Source organism: Anoplophora glabripennis, unplaced genomic scaffold (genome assembly GCF_000390285.2).
Source record: "Anoplophora glabripennis isolate ALB-LARVAE unplaced genomic scaffold, Agla_2.0 scaffold88, whole genome shotgun sequence".
Taxonomy (NCBI): domain Eukaryota; kingdom Metazoa; phylum Arthropoda; class Insecta; order Coleoptera; family Cerambycidae; genus Anoplophora; species Anoplophora glabripennis.
In genome coordinates, this window is record NW_019416799.1 from 197037 (window position 1) to 220074 (window position 23038).

Below are 23038 nucleotides of genomic sequence, written 5' to 3' on the forward strand. Positions count from 1 at the left end.
TAAGGACTTTACAAAATTTTTTTTTTCGATGTTGACTAGTCATCTATTTCCAATTTTTTTTGGAAAAGTTGTGAATCACCCTGTATAATACTTAAGTGTGCTGTCATAAATTATATTTTATTATTATGATACAATTATTTTCATGATAGATCTATTAATCAAAATAATTCATAAAAAGTGGAACATCTTCAACAACGTCGAGAAAGTTCAACAACAATCATTCGCGAGGCAGATTTTTTTTTAATAGAAATTATTTCGGCGGTGGCAGGTAGACCAACTACAGCTTTTATCCGCTTCTCAAAACGAAAATGGAACAAAACTAGCGTAGCAGTGCAGCCTTGTGCAAAATATGCAAAATTTAATGCAAAGTTGCATTTAGGAATGGAGAAAAGAACGCGCTTAAAAGCTTAAGGAAATAATATTGCAGGTACAAAAGTGTACATCGGTTAGGAGTTAGTCAAAAAGGAAATAAAACGCTTACTCGAGCCATTTTTAAGGGGTATTCTCGGTACCTAGAACTCACGCGCGTAATGAAATAAAAAACTCATTACATTACTCCATAGAAGAAATATGTATTTTGCGATATAATTAAAATTCTAATGTATTTCTAATGTATACACTACAGGTTTAATTTTCCATGAAAGCTCCCTTAATGTAATTTGTTTATTTTAAACTGGAACAATTTGACATTTTACTAGGAATTAATTACCTGCGATTTTCTGAAAAATTGGCAGTTTCGGACAACCCCCTGTATCTTTAAATTCAATCTACCGTACGTTTCGATTCTATCGGTCCCTCACCTTGAACACCAAACGTCTTGGACATAGCAACTACTTCAAGACTTATAGAACTTAATTTAATTTTTTCCCTATGGACCAAAGGCTTAATATATTTTGTTTTTTAGATACAGGGCTTCAAAAATAAATTTTACAGAAGCCGTATTAAATAAATAAAACGATATACATCAACCCTGAGTTGCTATACACGTAAGCCATTTTTAACATTTGAAAAACTAATGTAAACACTATCGGAACAACGATAATATTGAAATCGGATTGCAGTATTCGGGATCGCCTGGGGCCACGTGGACGAATAACGCTAGAGACTACAGTAGCACAGCGATGTAAAGGTTGAAAATACTACAACTTCAATAATTTTTTTCTTGGAAACTGTAAGGACTTTACAAAATTTTTTTCGATGTTCCATTTTTCATGATTCATCTATTTCCAATTTTTTTGGAAAAGTTGTGAATCACCCTGTATAATACTTAAGTGTGCTGTCATAAATTATATTTTATTATTATGATACAATAATTTTCATGATAGATCTATTAATCAAAATAATTCATAAAAAGTGGAATATCTTCAACAACGTCGAGACAGTTCAACAACAATCATTCGCGAGGCAGATTTTTTTTTACACAGAAATTATTTCGGCGGTGGCAGGTAGACCAACTACAGCTTTTATCCGCTTCTCAAAACGAAAATGGAACAAAACTAGCGTAGCAGTGCAGCCTTGTGCAAAATATGCAAAATTTAATGCAAAGTTGCATTTAGGAACGGAGAAAAGAACGCGCTTAAAAGCTTAAGGAAATAATATTGCAGGTACAAAAGTGTACATCGGTTAGGAGTTAGTCAAAAAGGAAATAAAACGCTTACTCGAGCCATTTTTAAGGGGTATTCTCGGTACCTAGAACTCACGCGCGTAATGAAATAAAAAACTCATTACATTACTCCATAGAAGAAATATGTATTTTGCGATATAATTGAAATTCTAATGTATTTCTAATGTATACANAAAAAGGAAATAAAACGCTTACTCGAGCCATTTTTAAGGGGTATTCTCGGTACCTAGAACTCACGCGCGTAATGAAATAAAAAACTCATTACATTACTCCATAGAAGAAATATGTATTTTGCGATATAATTGAAATTCTAATGTATCTCTAATGTATACACTATAGGTTTAATTTTCCATGAAAGCGCCCTTGTAATTTGTTTATTTTAAACTGGAACAATTTGACATTTTACTAGGAATTAATTACCTGCAAAGTGATTACTCTGACATAGCCTGATTTGATTTTAATCATAGGCTTCCCGTTCTAAAATGTAAAAAGGAACACACTTAAAAATAATATATTAGAGATACTTTTATCGAAAAGTATAGTACATAATTTTGGTGGTTTTGGTTATAAAATTAGGGGGACGTTATTTTCGTGTTTTCGCTGGACTGTGCATCAACAAACTGAGAAGGACAGTCGAAATCGTCCTTATTGGACCCTTGAACGTTTCCTAGACTTCGATTTCATGCAGGCGCTGCGGCCTCCATATGAAATATCGCCTTATTCTCTTAAAGCCACACAGAAAAATGCGATCGTTATAGTTGACTTCCCCGAGATCATCAGCAAGATGTTTTACAAGATACCCGGCGCAATGTTACACCCTCTGTAACACCTAGAGATTTATTAGGGACATCCGTGGAAGGTCTGCGCCAAAGCCGGGTCATATCCTTTATACAAAAATAGATAAATTGGGAAACGTGTCCCGAACGGCTCTGGTTTCTCTCAAGATATTGTGAAAGTTTCGGCGGATATTAACACTCGAGGGGCCGTTAACGCTTTGGGTTGCATTAATGAAAAAGTTGGCTTTTAATTTGCACCAAATTATAAAATAATGTATAGCGTATTAGGATTTTACTTAAGGTGGACATATTCCCGGCCGAGAACTAGTGAAATTTCTGACGTTTTTAGGTACTGAAATCTTTAAAAGTAAAACGTGTAGAACAAAAGTAAGCACAAAAATAAAATCCTTGATGTTTTGTTTATTCATTGTTACCATTTAAATTTACTCAAATAAAATAATAACTTAAAAAAAAGCGTTTGTAAAACAAGCGTTTGCTGTTATTCCAACCCCACATTTTAAGAATTATTTTCACGTAGGTACTTATAAATAAAAGTAAACAATTTTATATGTAGGACTAAGCATGTAAATGTTATAAGAATATTTACATGTGGAATTATATATAAAAAAGTTAGTATTTTCGTAGATTTCAGTACCTAAAACCTTGATGGTTTGATCGTTTTTTGCACCTGTTTATTCGTTTTACTGCGGCGTCTTTGAAAATACACAGATGTCATGACAAACATTCCTGTTATTTGATAAGCTTCCAATTATTCCGTTATTAAATTACTTAAATTATTTGTCTTTGCGGAAAACACTATTTAAAGAATATGGGGCCCTTAAACATATAGAACCGTGGGAGCTTTTGTGCTATGTACACCAGTGGCGCCTCGTGACATTGTGAATAGACGAGGCTCGTGGCTTTTTTATTATGTGGGCAAGAAAAAGAAGCGCGGCAGGCAAAAATTTTTAAATTTTCAAGGTCAAACGTTAAATGCATCTGGAAATTTTTAGTTACATATACAATATTACAGAATAACTGATGTTCACGAGCAGCATTTTCATTCAGATTTTATAAAAAATAATAACTGTTTGGGTATTTTATTAATCCGCTCTCAAATAATACATAGGAATAAATTTCCACGTCATTTTTTATTATGGAGATTTTCACCAATAACCTTACTATAACCGTAAATTAAAAAATTATACCTATTATTAATAATAATATCATAACTTTAAAAATTGTATTTATAATAAAATTAAGTAACAGAAAAAAAAACAAAGTGATATATTTACCTAATAATTAACAAAATTGTTCCTATTTGGTTTATGAATATTAAAAAATACAAAAACAAATTTTCATAAGGTAGCCAGCCAACTTTATTTACATATAAACAACGCCAGCAGCTTTTCGTTTGCCTGCAAAACAATTTTTTGTATGTTTCGGAAAATACCATTTTATATTCCTTGTATAATATTTCTATCGTTTTTTGAAGTTCTAAATTACGAAATTGTTCGTCTCTGTACAAAATATCAAGTTCGTTTTTCAACCTATCTATTTCAAAAACGTTTGGATACATTTGTAATAAACATTCAAACGATTTTTCGGGAAATTTGTTTGCATATTCGGGAAATTTTGAGGAATCTATTAAAGCAAAAAAATGTAAATCATGTAAAACGAGTAGATACTTAATTAAAGGGAAATATTTCTAATTCGTTGCAATTTTTGCCTCATTTACTGGTAGTCCAGTAATATTTTTCGCATAATTAAAAATATTTTGATAGGTTTTACGTAATAATGGCTGATCTATCTGATTGTTTTGCGACAATTCTCTCAAATAATTTTACTTAATTGATTAATGCACAAAAAATCTAAATGTGAACGAGTTTGATATAGAAAAGTGTCCAGAAATAAACATAGAAAAATATGTAAGCCAAGTTTAACAATTTTATAGCACGAATAAACAAAAATTAACAAAACTTTGAGAGTCATTTTTAACAGAGATGAAATAAAATTAAAAAAATAATTTTTACAAAAAATTTGAGACCCTATGTCTCGAAAACCATGCGTTTCCAAACAAACCTTTCTTGCTTATTTGTACTTGAGGAATATCCGATTACAATTGGTTGAAATTTTTATTTTTGTCCCACCCTGTATCCGTAATAATCTACAATATCCCTGTAGTTTTCCATGAAACAGTTCTATCCTAATATAGTCTTTATTATCTTCGAATTTGCAAAGAAAAAATCTTATAGTAATTATAACCCCCCCCCCCTGCTTTACGTCACTAAAAACTGATACAGACCTTTTATTTTTCGATTTCTTTCCAGTTTTTTTGGTTTCTATTCTGTTCGAATAGAAACTATAAGTTTAACATAGTCTAAATATTTCTTCTATGTTGTTTTTAGAAAAATTACCAAGTGTCGGGCGACGATTTTTAAATAATGGCAGAAAAGTACGCCAAGGGAATTATAACAAATGATTAAATCTTCACATCGGATATTTCTAACCATTTAAAAATGTCAAAGGGAAAACACACCCCGTCTTGTAAGCGTATAAAATTTATTTCGAATGATTTCTTCTTAAAAACAAAGTGATCCGATAGGCCCCTTTTAGAAGGAAGGTGGAGAAGTTCCAGGGGAATATCGCCGTTCCTTAAACGTTCCCTCTACAGATCAAAGATAAAAGAAATTTAAAATAGAAAGGATTCTTTCCTTTGCAAATTTTCACGTTTAAGTGCACAAATTGGGTCAATGTGAGACTGTGTCCATAAAGTCTCGCGAAAGTATCGAAAATTTTAGCTAATACCTCCGTATCTAATTACTGTTTACGTTTTATTCGGAAAGCGAACGTTTTTGTAATCGAATATTTCCCAAAATGTATTACCGTTATTACAGCTTTCACATTTATCAGAAAATTAACCGAGCGAATAAAATGGAACTGTACCAAATGCAATTAAAATCGAATAACTTTTCCACTACCATGAAATTCTGTTAAATTTAAACAGCTTTCGCGTTTTAAATATTTTTAAATGATTTATGGATAATAAAATAACTGATGATATAATAAAAATAAGACAGCATTTTATCAAAAGTACTATACGGATTCTGAGTAAACGCTTTTTGGCCACAACACTGGACAGTTGCTTATTCGTTTATTTCCTAAGTTGAGAAAATCATTTTATACTAATTCTCGTATACTCCCCATTCATTCAACGTAATAAAATTTTCCTTCTCAATATGAAACCCAATTTTTCCACGGAACGTCTTAATATTATCCATCTATATGAAGGGATCGTATTACAACTAGAAATTCCTGTGATATCAGCAGATGGTGAGAGGCGCTCGAGGAACTGCTTATACGCGCACTTTACCATAACAGACAAGAACTGATATCGCCTAGTTTCTGTTACACATTACTATTCCCCACTGCTCTTACGTCTAATTGCCTCAATTAATGCGGTATAATTCCCACTATTCGAGCAATTATTCCCCACCTCTGATGTTACCGTTACCGGAGGCAATTAAAACTAGAAACAAGTAAATAAGCACTTCTTACAATAAGAGCAGTGTATAAATACAAGGTGCAAGTACAAAGTACAAGTATAAGGTGCAAGCGCAAGCGCAAAGTTCAACTATAAGGTACAAGTATAAGGTACAAGTACAAAGTATAAGTGTAAAGTACAAGTACGAGATACAAGTCAAAAGTGTAAATGCAAGGTATAAAGTACAAGAAGTAAATACAGGTAGACGTACGAGGTACATATACAAGTACAAACAACAGGGTACAAGTCTAAAGTACAAATGTAAAGTATAAGTACAAGAAGTAAATACCAGTACACGCTCAAGGTACAAATAAGTACACTAACAAGTGCAAGGTCCAAGTATAAATACAAAGTATAAGGCGTAAGTGAATACAAGCTACAAGATGAAAGTATAAGGTACAAGTGCAAGGTACAGGTCCAAGATATAAGTACAAGACTACAAGAAGTAAATACAAGCACACACGTATAAGGGACAAACAAGTATATGTACGGGCGTGTACAAAGTACAACACAAGGCACAGCAAAGATATAATGTACAAGTGCAAAGTACATGTGCAGTGTACAGGTATAAATACAAAGTGTAAGGTAGAGATACAAGTATAAAAAACAGGGTACAAGTACAAGAAGTAAATACAAGTACACGTATAGAGGCCAAACAAGTACATGTACAAGGTAGTAGTACGGGTGCGTGTACAAAAAACAACACAAGGTACAACAAAGGTATAATGTACAAGTGCAAAGTACAGGTGCAGTGTACAAGTACAAGATAGTCAAATACCTGAAATTAGGTTATGTCAAGAGAATACACAACTGTTCTAGGGTTACAGATTTCTATTTCATTATAACACTACTGACAGAACTAATTAACAATTGCGAAAAATTCATTAATATCTCTTGAAATAGTCACATATCTATTATAAGTATTAAAGCCTGTTAACCTGTAACTTGGGTCTTCTATTTTTTACCCATAAATTGATTAAATTGGTTGTTTACCAATCCTATCGGACCTCTAGCTCCGATAATTACGATACGGTGAAAACTTTCGGTGTGACCTTCAGAATTATCGGTATCAATTAATTCGGATTTATAAATTAGCATTATCAAGTACGTTGACAGTTTAATATAGTGCTTACAAAACTCTTGAGAGGGTCTGCCATTAATATCCTTCAGCGCGCGGCTAAAATATCGTGTTGGGAATGTAGGAAGTCGTGGGTTATCGCTTATCCTCCTCATGTATTTATGGCGAAGATTAGAGAAATTATTTAAAGGAACCTTCCGGCTGGTCAATACGGCCTGCCTTGTTTTTAACATACCGAAAATTACTAGATTATTAACTATACAGGGTGTTTAAAATAGTAGATGGATTTAAGAAGTGCACAATTTATTTAATATTTTTAATAATTTTATTTAATAAAAGCAAAGAGCAGAGAAAGACTGACAGAGGTATTTGAGGGAGATAAGGCATCACTTCATAGCTGGACTAAGAATACTGGAAATCCCCAAGGAGTTAAGTAAAACATTGGCTTCTTCTCCTCAACATCAGTCAGGTTTATTAATATCGCGTTGTCCCCTTAACCTGCATCTCCGCGAAACGAACAAGTTACAACTTTCCCCGAGCCCATTCCCTACATAAATCAGTTCCTCCCTTCCGATTTCACATTCGCTGCATATAAATTTATTCACCCTCACATTATTATTTTATTTTACGACACCCAAATTACATGTTTTGATGCATGGCAGTTTGAGATATAACAAATTTTCATAATTTTTTAAAGCCAAATTGATTACATCGTACCATTCAGCGGTTATTTATGTATTTTGTAGTTCCTCGACGCAACCAAAGGCATTAATTTCATTTAACCCAACCACGAACCGTCCTAATTACTCATGCGATGCGATAGAAAAATCGATGGTGCTTTGTTTGATACTTACACCTGGCGACGGATCCTTCTGTTCCATCTGTGAGTATCCATAGTACACGATACAAAGTAAAAGATATACAATGTTCAAGTACAATGTACGAGTTTGTACATACTGGGTGCATCAGCCAAATGGAATAAATTCAATCATAAATAAATAATGTTCATTGAAAACTGTTGCTGAAAGGCACCGCGACGTATCTCGTGTGGATTTTCGATAATCCAGTGGTGAGTGTTGTGAATGTTACATACACCATTTCGACTGAAACATGGTTCATCTGTAACAAGTATTTGCGTTGTAAATTGAGGATTTCTTGCATGTTCCAGAAGCAACCATTCGCAAAAACCTAGACCTAGTGGAAATCCTCAGGAGTAAGCGCTTGAACACGTTGAATATGAAATGGGTATAACTGAGCTTCTCGTAATGTCCGCCATAGAACAAGATGCGAAATATTTACTTGCTGTGCGATATTTCTGGTGCGGGGGCACGTCGTTCAGGATATCTTGCACGGTACACTTGATATGGGCATTTTCGTCTGCTTCGCCATATCATAATATTCGCGATTGCTAAATAAATGAGCCATTTTCAAAAGAAGACTTGGAAATACGGCTATTAAATGTACTCTCGAAAAACAGCACAGCAATCACTACAACAATGTATTACAAACTGACTTCCGTCTTCGTAAGAAACCTACAAACTCGTAAAAAGTGTTACAGAATTTATTGTAAGTACTCGTCACGATAAAATGCATGTATTTCAGCAGTTCCAAAACAGTTTTAACCACATTTTTATTTAGGTAGTTTTTTTCTCTATGACCTTAAACTTCCGCTGCAAGTTTGTGACGTCAGTTAACTCAATTTTTGCTCCTTTTTCACACCTTTAAATTTCTGACATAAATTCATTAACACCCTGTATATTACGCAGGCGTTTCTTGGGCGTAGTATTCCCGAACTATACAAGTGGAACCGCGTTTTTGCGGACCTCATCTGCTCGGGGGGGCAAAAATGGCGAATCTATAAAGTTTGACGGGGATTTAATTAGAAACCGGCAATCACCTGTGGCTTGGAGTTGAGACTCGCTGATCCATGTGAGGCGCGGCACCCCATCGAACAATTTAAATTAGCCGCCCGACAAAAAGGCGGCAGCAATTTCGGCTCCGCTAAGGCGAATGACGCTCGTCTGATGGGGCGGCACAAATTCGAAACACACGAGGCTTCCTACGGCCCACCTCGATATTAATTAGCTGCACTGCACTAAATGGGTTTGTTGTGTGCTCCGAATAGTTGCGCCCGAGCGGGCGGGATGGTTGCCTGCAGATAAGATCCATTTACAGCTACAGCCTCGGAATTGGGGGCTTTCAGCCGGCGTCTGGCAACTTCTAATTGCGTATGCGGCCAATAAAATGGGCTTCCAATATGTTTAGAGGAGAAACTTCGCCGACAAATCATGTTATGCATCTATGATACCATTACCTTTGTCTGATTCTCCTATTTACTGCATTGGTTTTAATGGTACATAAATGATGGCAAACCACGTGACCCCCGAACGTAGGCAACCAACATTGCACGAGGGGTATGTTTTCTTGTAAGATTTTAAAGCAGATTTGACGATTTTTGATATTTTAAATTACAACTGTTACCTAAGCTAATTACTATCATTATTTAGTTAATTCTCACATTTTTTTTATTTAAAACATACAAACTCAATAAGAAACTCCTTTATGAAACCATAAGCGATCCCTCCCGACTGCTAAACCTGCGGCAGGCACCCAAACTTTCCAAATATTAATCCACGGGAATGTCTGTCTCGACATGCCTTTGTGTGTTTCGGCGGTTTTTCCTCATAATCCCGCCACGGCTAGACCGGGAGCATTATTTGGTTGCCTCAGAAGCCGGAGATTACTCCCACCCACTCGATACTTCATGCAGATCTTTGTCGATCTTAGTTTCGTTCAGTCACGCGGCTATGATATGGTATTTATAATTAATTAAATTTATTGACACATCTGACAACATTACAGCGGATTTATGACGGTTGTACAAAAATTAATATTTCCTAAAGCCCATAATTTAGGTGTCTAAATCTGTACAAAGCCGATCCTGCCCATATGTTGTAATTTAGTGTATAATGTGCGGTGCAAAAACCTTGTTAGTCCTAACCAGAGACACATGGTGCCGTTCTGACAGAGATTTGTGAATGCGTATAATGCGAGCTTATTTTTAAATGCAAAGGAAGGCCTCATTAGTGACGGTATTAATGGGAAATTTTAAAAAATAAGACGTCAGGTCAACTCAATTAAAATAGCCATAATTCTTGTAGGTCGTTTCTATCCTCCCTAGATCCATACGTCGCATATTGTGGAGGATCACTTCAGTAAATTAGAATAAAAATGTAGACATATGAACCAATTAGTATTATTTACTGTACCCTAATTTTTTTTAGCTTGAATTGGAATCGCATTTTACCTAAGGCAGTGTTTTTGATAACAACAATTTACGTGCTTAATCTATTATTATATATACAAATTTAATCGAATAGATCCCTGCAACAATAGCTTTTAAACTTACGACAATTCCGAACTGAGGCAATTACTTGAATACAGTTAACTGTTATTGTGCTTTCCTAATTGGAAATTACCTGTATCACAATAGCCTACAGTTAACTTCATATAGGTTGATTGTACATAAGTATAATAGTAACACTAATTGACGTCATTTAAGCCAGTTTTATATACGATCGTGTCAAAAGTGATGTTTTTTTTTACATAATTTTTAGTGTAAAATGTTGACTTTTGTGAAAATCTGTACAAGAATACCAATATTTATTACATTCACAATTCGCAATGTCTCTACGTACTGAATAATAGATATAGTCTTTCCGATCTCATCTGAAGAACGAAGAGGTTGGAGGAGGAAGAATAAGTGCGCGAGCAAACGCGGCATAAACACAACCGCACTGGACAACTTAGCATAAATACAGTTGTCAACAGACGGCCTAGCAGTGCAGTGCAGCAATACGGAATTTGGTGTGATTCACGCAATTTTAATTTATTATAGGCACCATCTTTTTTGTAGCAGCAATGACACTGGACAAAACTGTTTTCCTGTTCCCTGACACAACATTTAATACGGACGACCAATAAATACCCCAAGTTTTTCGTGCAAATTTCCTCCGATGAGATTGGCACGAAGTTATTCCATTTTATTATCCTTCTGATCAGGCTTTAAGGAAATGTGTCCCCTCACGTTTAACAGGCTTGTCTCCATCGCTACGTTTATCGGGGCTCTCTAATAAATTTTATGGTTATCTCTAAATTACCTAGACCTTTTTCTAGTAAGAGAAACCCCGAGATAGAACAGTACATAAAGGAGTTTTAGAATAAACGGAAAAATTTTATTCGGGTGGAAGTGCAATCGTGAAACCTAATGTATTGGAAAATATTTAAGGGGGTCAAGAAGAGCAAATTATGTCGTGCCAAAGCTCGACGGGAATGATACCAGCTATGAAATCGAGACTGTGATCAATAGAAATGTGGTGGTGGAGCGTCGCCAGAAAACATAACATTAAAAAAGGGCATAAAAACGAATTGGTTGTACTATGATGTTAAGTACAAAGTCATACACTCTTATGTAAACATTTCAAATGACTTGGCAAATATTACTCTACACTGATGTAGGTGATTGTAAGAAGAGGTTAAATAATCAAGTAAGCTGGGTGCTATTTACAAAAAAGTGACACTTCAGTGACTGTTCTTCTGACAGAACTGATTTCAGTCACCTCATTGGAAGTCCTAATGAGCTAGTATGTATATTGTTTCAAAATTATTCTTTTCCCTTCGATCTTACTTTTGATTTTGGTATTAATATGAATATTGAATACTTTCTTGAACTTAAATTGTCATCAGTCCCCTAGAAATAGTACGTATCTCTATAATCGACTTATTTCCTCATTTCGATGAAGCCAAACCTCCATTACAACGAAATCTATCCTGTTTCCATACTAACGCAGACAGTGGAAATCGATGAAAGAATAATTATCAATTCAATGCTTTTATCGAATCCATTCCACAGTATATAAGCGCTTGCTTCGATTACATCGGTAAATAAGTTAATATTCATATCTTTGCCAAGTTAATTAAACGAAGTTCATTCGAACCGGAATAAACCACCGTTTTATATTTGCCGCTGCTTCTAATATCAATCTACTTTCGAGTCTCTGAAGATTTACTCCAAAACCGTCCACAAGACCCAAACGAAATTCGTTTTATCAATGACACACTAATTTCCCCTCCCGCTCTGTTTCATTATGTACAGTTTTTAATATACCTCTCGTCGCGATATATCTTGAATTCTCTGTTGGGCACAACCCTCACGGCAACAGATTACAGCTTCCTCTTCGTATAATAACGTAATCACGTCTATACTAGGGAGATTATAAAGAATGTAATATTCTACATGTGGATGGGGTACTCTACAAAGACAGAGACGGTTTGGATCTGCTGTGATTGTTGATTAATTTTTAAAGGAACCGAAAGTCAAAGCTACAAAAAACGACGTATTGGTCATAATCGTTTCTATTTCCATATTTACACGGAAATGGAAGGTCTGCACCGACCAGCGACAATACAGTAAATAATTAATAACTGCTACAAAACCACACCTGCCCGTGGAAAAGAAAGGCGCGCTACGCCGATACAGCAGAGACATCGAATTTTTTACACACCGGGGGTCGTAATCCGCATACAAAGGCAGGCAAGCCGTCCCGCTTCTGAGACCGAAGCCCGTTTTACAGCGAATTTCAATTTCTGAACTGGCCCTGTCAATGACAGCCTAATTAATACCGCCGAGTATCATTTTAATCTGGCACGTAGTGCACGTCAGAGCGCGATGTAATTCGACGTATGCACCTTGTTTTTAAAATTACAGGGGAATGGTTGACGAGGTGTGCACGCAGCAGCGACTGCTGCGAGTAGATGGAAAAAGTCAGGATCAATTTTGATTTGTGCAAAAGAGAACTTTATTAGCAAAATTCTAACCTATACAAAGAACAATTTTCGTGTTTTCACTGTGGAAATGTTTTCTGTAGAAATGCTATAAGCTCTATGATAAATATGTTTAGGTGTAAGAATCTCTTTCAGACTGTTTTAACTCTCTGTGGTTTTGTAACTTGATAAAAAGAATCGACTGCTAAGGGGGTAGGGTCAATTTGGCCGGTTTTTGCCCCCTTCATTTTTGGCCAAAAAAAATATATTTTTTTATTATTTATATCCAATAACTAATCGATTTCACCCCAAACGGGATCTCCCCCCTCTTTCCTACTCAGGATCAAGGTCAATGATTAGAGGTCAGATTGAGAAAAAATGCATTAAATCAAAGGATCTCGGTTTTTCGGCTCGCTGAATCCGAGTCGGAGACTAGTTTGTCTGTAACAGGCTATTTTGTTGTTTCAAGGTCAGTTCAAGGTCAAATTGAGAAAAATCCGAGCAATCAAATCCAACTACATGGTATACAGGATTTTGGAGTCGCTGACTTCGAATCTGAGGTCAGTTTGTCTGAATTTGAAGGTTATTTCAAGGTCATTTAAAGGTCAAACCAAGAAAAACAGAAAAGAGGAATCGATTACCGTTTTTGAAGTCTCTGAGTTTGAATCTAAGGTCCCTTTATATGTATCAAATCAGGTTTAAGGGCATTTCAAGGTTGATTTTAGAAAAAAGACGTTTTCTGGCAGGATTAGTGAGGGGCGATTTTGGACCTCCTTGAACTGACTTATATAAACTTCACAAAAAACTCATATTTCCTCATACCAACCCATATTACGTCGAATCCACTCATATTGCTCCATAAAACGCTGTATTCTCTCATACTAACCCACTCTACGTTATAACCATTTTACCATATACACACACATTTCAATATACATGTATACTGCTCCGTATAAACCAATATACCCTCATGCCTAGCCATCATAATCCATACCCGTCTTATTCCATTCTATTTTACCCAATAAACACCTATATTCATTCATAGAGACCCTTATTACCTCGTACTAGCCTATATTGCCCCATACCCCTCTAACCCCATAATAACCTAGGTTACCCCTTTCCAACCCATATTACCTTATACAATCCGAGTTGTAATAATTTTTTATCCCCTACAAACTCAAAATATATAGTACATTAGTACATGAAGATTGTAAAACATAGTTTTTGAATTCATACTAAATACTTCTTATTGTCTTTTTTCATTATTTTCATCATCTCCCCATCCTTCCTTTTTCTGATATCAACCTTGGAATAACCTTGAACCTTTATTAATACACATAAATGAACCTCGGAAGAGACACAAGAACAGTAAATTGATTCCAGGGTTTAATTCCATAAATTAACTTTCAAATGACCTCAAAATGGACTTGAAATGACCTGACACAGACAAACTAACCTCATATTCGGACTCAGAGGCCCAAAAAACCTAAACTCCGAGATCTTTTGATTTAATGCACTTTTCCTCAATCTGATCTCCAATTGATCTAGGAAAGAGGGGGAGGTTCCGTTTAGGGTGGAATCGATTAGTTATTAGATATAAATAATCTTTTTTTTGGACAACAATGAAGGTGGCTGAAAACCGGCCTAATTGACCCTCCTCCTTTACGAAAGATCTGACATCCTCTCTCTATAACATTCCTTTAGTTACAAAGAATTACAATTAGCCGACCATTTGAATACAAAGCCAAATATTGCTCGAGTTAATAGAATTTTTTACAGCCTCGTTTTATGTTCCCGTCATAAAAATGAAACACATGTCGTTCCTAATTTTAATTAGCTTTTTATTAGGCGTAATAAATTTAAAAAACGACTTACTAGGGACAAATGTTAACACTTGCTTACGCCTTAATATACAAGGCATTTTCATAGAAACACTGTCAAAAACAACCGAAGTTTTGAAAAGGTTACAAGCGCAATTCTTTTTCATTGTAATGTTCCGATCGCAATTTTCGACCACCCACTATGGTGCGGCCTGGTTCAAGGCGGCCAGTCAAATCACGTTTTAAACAAAGTTGCACGTGTCCCCGGCGGGAGAGTGTTTGATTGCTGCAAGTCCTCCGCTGACGTCACAAAGCACTGGTCCTCGACTGCCGTCGCTAGGGAACGACAATAATGAAGTATAAAACTGTTGATTACAGTTTATATGATCTAGCAGTCAATATTGAGCGGACCGGACCGAGGGACGAGAGCGGTTTTAATGAAATGTGAGTGTACCCGTAACTACGTTACCTTGGTAACTTACTTACGTGGACGGTCACCAATTTGATATTTCCCTTGCCGTATCTCGCATGTGGAATCCGACTAATTGTCGGCGTATTACATGCATTTGACAAAGACATGAAATATTATAAATACTTTTCGCGAAACAGAACCGTAGTGAATAAAAGTACTGACCGAGAGAAACCAGAAAGATTCAATTACAAGTAGCTCTGCAAACTATACATTTAGACGACGATGTAGGATAAAGTACAAAAGTTGCCAGTCACCTTAAGAGCATTTTTACATTGAAATTTCCTGAAATTTCTTCTTATGCTTTGACCATGCTGTGTCTCGTAATTTATACTCGAATAGCAATTCGGCGAGTCCGGTATTGGTAAACTAGTCCGCCTGATGTAGAATGGACGGCGGCGTGCTGGTCGTCAAAGCAAACCTGTATTGGTCCACTAGGTCGTAAATAATTTTTTTGTATGGTACACGGGTTCACTTAACTTTACCGCTTTGCCACATATCTTTAATTCGTTGTCTTTCATTCAGCGTCATAAATTTTCTTATAAAATTGTGGCGAAACTTTAACATACAGGTCCAAGAAAGAGTGGTGAAAATCATTTTCTCTGATACCCATCCCCATTTCACTTTAACGTAATAATACACAACCCTTGTCTACCGTAAAGATCGAAACGAATTTTCTGAAAACTGAGTTAAAGGGGTTTTCCGTCTTTTCTAGTCCAGAAATTCCGTATTCATTACTAGCCAGAACCGACTTCGAATCAATTGCTGAACAATGTTCCTACACGCTTTCCTGACGTGCTACCTCAATTTTGCATGTTACATTAATTCGATATTAAATAGATGTTATCTATTATCGTTTGACTTAGTAATAACATTCTTTGTGTTGTTTCAGGTATGTCCAAATATCGTTCTAGTATCGGAAACAAAGGTTAAGTAAGTAAAAGTTCAGTACGCTTATCAAATCAGGAATATTTTTAGTTTCAAAGGAATTATAAGTTTCTTTTATATGTAAAAAATAGAGGAAACCCTTAAAGAAACGTAGAAACTACTAGTTATTATTTTGTTATTTATTTTTAAGAGATCAAAGAAAAATATCATAGGCGTGAATCACTGTAGATCTTACCCTATGCTAGAACAAGCTGAAAACAATTATACACTTTAGAACACCCTGTAGCCAAATTTAATTCAAGCAATAAGCGCCTCGATTATTTTAGTGAATTAATCCTCAAATAACGTAAAAGATTGAATTAATATCCCGCCAAGATTATTGTCTACGCCGTATACATTCCACGAGAAGTAAATTTGAAATATTCTCGCTTTTAGTGAAATTAATAGCAAATATTAGCTCTAAACTGAAAGCGAAGGCGACTAGCGCAAATATTGTATTTAACAATGAATGTTAATGACGCCGGGCTCGACTTCCGGCCGCGCTTCAAGACAACCCTTTTTATGTAGACTCCTGATATCACCTCCGAATTTGCATATAATGTATTTTAATTCTCCTTAAGGTTACTGCGACTCCCTCCTCCGGTCCGTTTATTTATCTTATGCATTCGAAAGATCCGCCATTACCGCGGTTTGGAATCTTATCTGCTCCCAACTAAAACTGATGAATGGAAACGAGTCTTCCACTTAATGAGAATTCGTTTCGTCCTCCACTACAGTAAAGAGGAGTCTAGTTAACTGTGTTGTACTTTTTTTTCTATAGTACATATTGAAAATATATCTACAAAGCCGCAAAGCCATGATAACACAACTGATTATGCATTGCCTACTAGCGTTCAATAGTGGGCATTTTTTAGCTCCTAAGTCATGTGAAATCTCCGATTCTGACATCGGATGGTGACAGGACGCCGAGACGTAGGCACATCATTAAGACCCAATGGCAGTGCAATGAATTCATAAAAGTTTTCTGTAAGAAAGGCCCGCATACAGTCTTCAATTGTGTTTTACTTGTAACGAAGGTTTACAGCTGTATTTGTGCACCTTAGAATATGTAGTCTGGCGTGATGAATTACACAAGAGACCCTTTGAGTGGCCATTCGAAGTAACGAAGATAAAATATACATCTACGCCCGACAAAGGCCTATATTACGCATTTAAGATAAGACGGTTTATTGTACGAGTTTACTGCCGCATTAAACCGTAATAAAATACCATTTTTTCAGTAGAGGGAACCCAATTTGTGTGCCGCCTTAACGAAATAAGAGACTGTAAAATATTCAAGCAGGTCTTCTTGCTAACTTCTAAAGGCAGGGGTCGTAAAACCTCATACGTAAGGTAAGTAAGTCAAGAGCGAAGTTTACAGGAAAATAAAAAGCGAATAAGCCGCCGTAGGCAGCGAACCTGTATGTGTCCGGGAAGTAACGCGCAAATTCGTTAAGACTACTCCGGAAACTGGCGGGGCTTATTTTACAGAAAATGTCTCGCTAGAATTAACAACTACTTCGTCGTTTGCGGAAAAGTGATTTCGATAGTTAAAATATCGCGAATCTTATCTTTCAAAAATACAATACCTATGTACCTTTTCAGCCACGAAATTTGAATAATTCTAAATTTTTCGAATTTTCACCCCCAATAACGGCAGTGACAACATTTTCAAAAAAATGGCGATGTTTCGCATGGTACTAGCTACATCCTGGACAGATTTACGTTCGCGCAACTCACTCGGTTTCAAAAATACAATACCTATTTACGTTTTCAGCCACGAAATTTAAATAATTCCAAATTTTTCGAATTTTCACCCCCAAGAACGGCAGTGACAACATTTTCAAAAAAATGGATGTTTCGCATGGTACTAGCTACATCCTGGACAGATTTACCTTCGCGCAACTCACTCAGTTTCAAAAATACAATGCCTATGTACGTTTTCAGCCACGAAATTTGAATAATTCCAAATTTTTCGAATTTTCACCTCCAGATCTTTGCATCGAAGAATCTTGTTTGTCTTCATTTGATAGTACCAATTGTGCAATGTTGGTTGTCTATGATCGAGTTTATAATCGTATATAGTTTAGAAGACATCGATAGAGCTCGACATTTACATTCGATGACAGTGACGTTTCTAAGAAATTTATCTTACAATTTACTTCAAAGTCCTTCATTTTGGTGATTATTAAAAAACTGTCCGCTTGCAAATTTAATATAAATCATGAATTTATTAACTATTTATTATTAACCTTTGTGTAGAATACTGTAATTCCGCAATTTCCGCTTCCGCACGGCACTGGGAAGCATTAATATTCTACAAAGGTGTCTATAAGAGCATTACCGTGGGGGATAGTGGGTTCTTAAACAGCTCATTGTGGAAGTAATTTCGCATCTTTATGTGTTGTAGGAATTTAAATATTTCTAATATGTCTCGTAAAAAGTGTTTTCTGGAAATTCCTGAAATTTCACTCATAACTATGTGTTTACGTCAAGCTGAACGAAACGAAGGCTTTGTTCTAGTGGAAAACTGAAATTTCTGAAATTACTTAATTAAATTAAGATCTCTCGATCACCCAATAGATTGTTCGCAAAATGTTTACGTTAAATCGCGAGCAGTTCGAGTAACATTAGCGACAACATTTTTAACAGATGTTTCGTATTGTACTAGCTATATCCTGTCCAAATTTGATTAGTGCAACTCTCTCCGTTTCGATATGTATGTTCTTTTCAGCCACGAAAATTGAATAATTCCAAATATTTCGAATTTTCACCCCCAAGAACGGCGGTGACAACATTTTAAACAGATTGGGTGATCGTGAATTGTTCGCGAGCATAAAAAAATTCGCTGATTGCGAGCAGTGTTTGAAACTGTGTATAAATTGTTCGCGACATGTTTGCCGAAGGATACGCACCTTAAGATTAGGAAAAAAGAAACAGTAGGAACTATTGTGACGAGGTTCCAACATTCCGTACGTAGTCACCATTTGACATTAACGACCCACGTATTATGTTTGCATTTATTGTACAATACCTAACAATACATCATACGTCTGCACAGAAAATACACCAAATTCACAGAACGGCTTTTATAGTTTGAATAAAACGAGTTATTTTTCCGCTTTTCCGCATTGTTCTAAGAAGCGAGGTAATTCCAGGAATATGTACTTAGAATCAATAATACCTGCTGACTTGGACTTAAATCAATTTCGACACAAAGAAAATACCACGCTTAACTTTATTGAAATATACCTGCCCGGGATATTATACGGTTTCCGTTTTATATGAACTAACGTTTTCTGCAAGATTGGATTGAAAATTGCATACATACATACATTTTATTTATTCCCCGGGAAAGATGTATAAGCTCCGAAAGGGAAGTATGCGGAACGTGTTATCATATAATTGACTTTTTATACTGGCACAAACTATCCGGGGCAGCAAAATGGTTAGGGTACGATAATACGGTTTGCATAACGATGCCCCGAATATGTCCGTCATACATAAACACAGGAATGTTATTGTTAAATAATATTACAACGAAAAATAATATATTTATTAATCCAGCAGGAACAAACCCAGTTACAGGATTTTAATAGAAATGTTACACATTTACAACGGTTTTTATTCACGAAAAATGTAAATGAAATGAATTTACAGAATTAAGCGTTTGGGTGCACTATTTTCATTTTTCTTTTTGGATTTCCTCTTTTCACGGCGTATTGTTGCATTTTATGTCGCACTGTTACGTTTTAAAATGTATTTAATAGTTATTTACACCATAAGGGAGATAAGTATTATTTACCAGTCCAGGTGGATCTTGCACCCGAGCGGAGCGAGGGCTGGCAATAGAGTTCGAGACTGGTGAATTATACTTAACTGCTGTGTAGTGTATAACATTTTTTCTACTACCAGAGTTCTTTATGGCTCATGAAATAAAGATTAGGTTTTATTTTTTTGACATTTCTTAACCAATTTTGACATTATTCGAAATCTTGCAAAGTCGCCTTGGTTGTTTCGATTTTGTCGTTAAGGTGTTTATAAACAAAGCTACATAAAAGTTGCAATTTTGCTAATTTTGAAGTATTATTTCTAAATGAGTGATTTTCAAATAGAAAGTGCAGCAAATGCCGTCTGCGAATTTTTGTTGCCCGAGAAGTCGAAAGTGCGCTACGAACGAGCATATAGACATTTCGAAGAATGGTGCCAGAACAAAAATACTGGTGTTTCTGAAATGCCACTGATAGCATATTTCATGGAGATGTGAAGAACTTTAAAGTCACCGGCCAGTTTGTAGAGTGAACACTCAATGATTAAGATAACTATTTTCATAGAGGAGAACGCGGATGTATCAAAATACCCCAAGCTGAGAAAGTCAAACGTTTTTTCGATAGAACATGTCAACGATTTTCTCGTTCAGGCACCCGATAACACATATTTGCTAATGAAGGTAGTGACGGTCTTAGATATTGCAGGAGCATGCCGTTCTGATAAGTTATACAAATTTACTTTGGACAAAGTCAATTTCAAAAGTTTCGATGACATTATTGCAATTACAATTCCAGATTCTAAAAATGGTATGTCACTTACGTTTACAATTACTTCTCGTTTGGGTTCTGTTTCACACCTAGAAATTCTCAAGAAATATACCAAGATTAGATTGGAAATTAAAAATGAAATTTCACGCTTTTTTTGGTCGGTAAGAATACCCTTTCTATGATTGCTAAGATTGCACAGTTTTTGAAAGTAGAACATCCTGAAACATATACAGGCCATTCATTCCGAAGAACATCGGCAACGTTACTGGCTAATACTGGAGTTGATGTATTAGCAATCAAGAGACATCGGGGTGGAAATCAGCCACAATTGCAGAAAGTTTTAATGGATCAGTCAGATAATATTGAGCCTCCGGTTACTGAAATGGAGCGGTCAAATCATTTTGAGAAAAATGTGACAATTAGTAAACGCGTGAGGACTAATTATCCAGATTTTATAAATGTTACTAAATGTAATAACTGTACAATTACTATAAATATCCATTCATAACAATTAATAAAATGTATGTTCATAAAATATTTCTATTTATTCGTTCATTTATAACTCGAAATCGCTTTTTTCCCTAGGGAGGTAAGTTACCTCACTTACCTCCTGTTGTCCATAGCAACTTCCACTTCTACGGTAAAATCCACTTACCTCCTTAAAAACAAAGTATTAATAGTCGGAAGCAAATAAAATATATTTGACTCTACTAGCTGCATGATTTTTATGTTAATCTGTTGCATAGTAATGCGCTACAATGTTTAAAATACTAGTAACTTTATAAGGAAAAAAATAAAAACAGGAAAGTCACAAAGAAGTCAAAGTCAAAACAGATTTTAAAGGCCATTTCAAATGAATAAAGGAGAGGAGTACTTTGAACGAGACAAGGACCAATAATGTGTGTAATAATAAGTATAAAAAAATAAAGTTCTGTTATTTTCTGAACAAACCCCGTATTAAGCATCATTCATGTACATACATATTAAGGTTCGCCCTGTATTGTCTTTAAGACTACAAAAGTGGCATAAGGATTCATCGAACCGGTACATTATAAATACGACAGGCGTATTCGCTGTAATTTTAAATACGTACGTTCGATTAGCTGCCTAGGCTGTCACGCACGAACTACAACTCCTACACTGATAATCAGGATAGATGCTTTTTCCGCGGAAGGTCCAATTAATATTTCATTGTAGGCGGAATTAGGTGGAAATATTCGAGGGGAAGAGGCACGGGAGTTACATAACTCACGTAATTGAATTGTATTCAAAATTATTCAGCTTTCGTTTAGAATTACGGGAAACGGCGAGAGAGAGACGCCAGAGCGGGGCCGGCGAATGTAAATATTAATCTTTTCATTCGGTACCTACGCTTATTTGAAAAATGTTCAAGTTAAATTGTCTTCATTCGGAATACCCGGATAACTTACAATATTCCGGCGGCGCAATCAGAACTTTCGTACACTTTAAACTGTAATAAAAATATATTACAAATTAGGTTGGACAGCCCCTGTTTATCTTCAGTTCCGAACATCAAGTTTAATATTGCATTTTTGAGACTACGTTTATTTCTGAGGGAGATGTACAACAGCGGGAATATCAACAATTTATTGTATAAAATGGAAGAATAAAATTTGTCTATGATAAATTAATTACAAATAGAGGAAAGTCGAGGCACGAGAAAATTGTAAAAAATTACTAGGTAACTACAGTTTTGCTCCAAGCCACGGGACCACCGAGCCTGAGCAACCAACATTGCACGGCTGGTACTGTCAACGAAAAATCCCTAAATCTTAGCGTCACAAAATATTGCTGATTCGTTTACAATGAACAATGACAAACCGTTACGTCTAACACGAGATTAAATAAAGCTTATTTTTACCGCAATTTAAAGAAAAAAAGAGAAATCACCTACGCGTCGTTGTTCCCAAGATAGCTTTTTCTTTAAAACGTTAATTGTTAATTATCTACACAGCCACACAAAAAAAAAGTTGTCTGTACTTTTCATGCAACATATGTTATTCGTAGTATTTTTGCCTCATGATCACGAATCTGGTGTCAGAATTGAACTATCACATCACAGGAATTTCCTAACCTCAAAAAACAGGTTAAAAATAGCAAAAATTCACGAAAACGTGCTAGGAAAAAAAATTCTATATTCAAATGTTCATTTAATGGTAAGACCCCGCTGAACGTGAATCCGCGGTCAGAATTGATGGTTCTTTTTCTAACCTCAAAAAAAATGGGTCAATTAAGGTCAGATACCATAAATTTTCAAAAAATAACAGTTTCGCGCCAAATTTGATATACGGGGGTTTTCGGGGTCGCTGATCACGGATCCGAGGTCAATTTTGCAAAATTCAAGATGGCGGATCCAAGATGGCCGACCAAATTTTCAAAAAATAACACATTCGCGCCAAATCTGGTATACGGGGTTTT

General features: G+C 35.6%; 1 protein-coding gene across 1 annotated transcript in view; it reads left to right on the top strand.

The window, feature by feature from the left end:
- The window catches only part of LOC108912012 (teneurin-a), a 225486-nt gene that overhangs the window by 117354 nt on the left and 85094 nt on the right, over positions 1-23038 (top strand). The window lies entirely within an intron of this gene.